The sequence below is a fragment of the Cnephaeus nilssonii genome, assembly GCF_951640355.1.
Source record: "Cnephaeus nilssonii genome assembly, chromosome: X".
NCBI classification, from domain to species: Eukaryota; Metazoa; Chordata; class Mammalia; order Chiroptera; family Vespertilionidae; genus Cnephaeus; species Cnephaeus nilssonii.
Genome location: NC_137071.1, coordinates 38,629,945 through 38,632,532, shown reverse-complemented (window position 1 = coordinate 38,632,532; position 2,588 = coordinate 38,629,945). Strand labels below are relative to the sequence as shown.

General features: G+C 35.5%; 1 pseudogene across 1 annotated transcript; it reads left to right on the top strand.

The window, feature by feature from the left end:
- Positions 1 to 1,840: 1,840 nt before the first annotated feature.
- LOC307096258 (transcription factor BTF3-like) lies at positions 1,841 to 2,296 on the top strand (annotated as a pseudogene). The gene has a single exon. The product of its transcript is annotated as a transcription factor BTF3-like (transcript).
- The last annotated feature ends 292 nt before the right edge of the window (positions 2,297 to 2,588 follow it).

The window sequence follows — 2,588 nt, the reverse complement described above, 5'->3', positions numbered from 1 at the left end:
TTTGTGAACTATAAATCTCCGGCTCTCACTTCCTTCCGGTTTAGAGAATGGGCTTTTGAGTTAGAGCCAATTTTTAATTTCTGCCCTACCACTGAGTAGCTGTTTCTTTGAACTAGGATGCTTAACCTCTATTAATCTGTTTCATCTGTAAAATGGGAATAATTATAGAACCTATAAAACAATTATGTGGATTACCTTAAAGAGTGCACTTAACATACATAACTTACTCTGGCACAACATAAGCACTTGGTGAAAGTTAAAGGTGTTTTCAGTAGACTTCATTGCTTATAAAAAGGGATAAAGTATAAACTCCCTAGGTAAGCATTAGAAGTACTAGAAGATTTTGCCTCTATCTAGCCCTAACTCCTTTCCACTCCCACTTGAGCACCCAGCCACAGACCGGTCCTTGCAGTTTTTGAAATACATCTATATCTATAAATTACTTAGATATATTTCCCCAAGGTTCATATGGAGAAGAAATCTATGTAACGTATCCAATGATCCTTCCCAAATTACACATTAATTTTAAAATATTGACACTGAGAAATGACATGTAGTTAGTGACTATTCACAGAAATTGTGAGGTTTTCTGAAGGTTTATTTACTTGATCTTTTTTGAAATTGGGCTTAGAGTTCCTATAATATGTAATGAGAAAAATGACAGCAATTTTGAACTTAATACAATGCATAAAATGGCAGCAAATTTGAATTTAATATATGTAAACATATTTACAAACATCATGTGCCCTGTTAGATTTTACTTAATAAAAGGTTTAAACATTTTAGGAAGTGGAAACATAGCTGTACCATGTGTAAAAAGTCTGAGAGGCCCAAGATCAATTGCTAATGAAACATTAGTAGAGAATTAAATGGAATATAAGACTACAATGAAATTTTATGAAAACTAGACAGCCAGAAAATATTGAAAAAAAGAACAATTGAAAATATGAAAAGAATGAATTACTCTACGACTAATGAAACAGAAGTACCAAATGGAATTAATCAACAAACTGTAAACAGGGAGGATCATCACATAGGGAATATATATTACAACTGAATATAGCAGTGACTTTGAAAAGAGTTCTAACACAGATTATATCTTTTCTTCCATATGATACAGACATGCCTTTCAGGTTCAAAGGAAGACACTTCCTTAATGTTCAACCTTTTTCAAGGACCACCAAGGACTCACAGGGACAGACCTCTAACATAATTTACTCAGGTCTTCTAAAATCTGTATTAAGTTATATAAAATCTACAGTTTACATTTATTGAACTCATCATTCTATAGCTGATATCTGTTATGTCTACAGTGAAACAAAGAAATAAATATTTAAGTTTTACTAGTCACCTTAATTCTTCCATATTCATTTCTAGATGCAGAACTGTGTCACTGTTGCACTTAAACTCCTTCAATATTTTTCCTGGGGTTTCAATATAAAATCTGAGCTCCTTCGCACACATCAACCTATCTGCCTTTATGTTGGTGAAGTATAAATTCCCATCAGCAAAGAGAGACCTATCCACATCAATATGGAATAAAATAAAACATTTATTATGGAGTAAGCACAACACAGTACATGCATATAGGTAGCCCGCAAGAGACTACAACGTCAGGATAAAATTCTATGCAACTTTTACAGTAAAGCAAATTCAAAGTTCAATTGGGAATTGAGGTAGCTATTTGTTTAGTTAATTGACTTCCCCCAGGGGGATAAAAAATTCCTCTAGCTGCCATCTTGCATCCCCCTGTGTGTGAGCTTGTTCTCAGCTGGTCTGCCCAAGACCCCCTGAGTGCCAACCCTAGTCCCGCTCACTGCCCCATTTCCTCCCCAACAAGATGAAAGAAACTATCCTGAACCAGGAGAAACTCGCCAAACTGCAGACACAAGTGTGCATTGGTGGGAAATGAACTGCTCCTAGAAAGAAGAAAATGGTTCACAGAACAGCTATAGCAGATGATAAAAACTTCAGTTCTCCTTAAAGAAGCTAGGGGTAAACAATACCTCTGGTATTGGAGAGGTAAATCAGTACACAAACCAGGAAATAGTGACCCACTTTAAAAACCCTAAAGTTCAGGCATCTCTGGCAGAGAACACTTTCACCATTACAGGCCATGCTGAGACAAAGCAGCTGACAGAAATGCTATCCAGCTTGGTGCAGACAATCTGACTAGTTTAAGGAGACTGGCAAAGCTCTGCCCAAAGCACCATTTGCTACTGGAGAAGATGATGATAATGAAGTTCCAGATCTTGTGGAGAATTTTGGTGAGGCTTCCAAGAATGAAGCAAACTGAATTTAGTCAACTTCTAAAAAAGGTTAACTTGAAGAAGTTACTAGGAGCTGCTATTTTATATTATGATTGCTTTTTTAAATTTTGTTTATGGATCTGATAAAATCTAGATCTCAATTTTTTTTAAGCACAAGCCCCTTGGACACTGCAGCTCTTTTCTGTTTTTGCTTATATACAAATCATTCTTTGCAGCTAATTAAGCTGAACAAGCCTGGGAATAAAGCTTGAAACAAAGGTTTATAAAGTTCTTTGCCTGGTAAAAAAAACAAACACAAAAACAAACAAACAAAAAAAC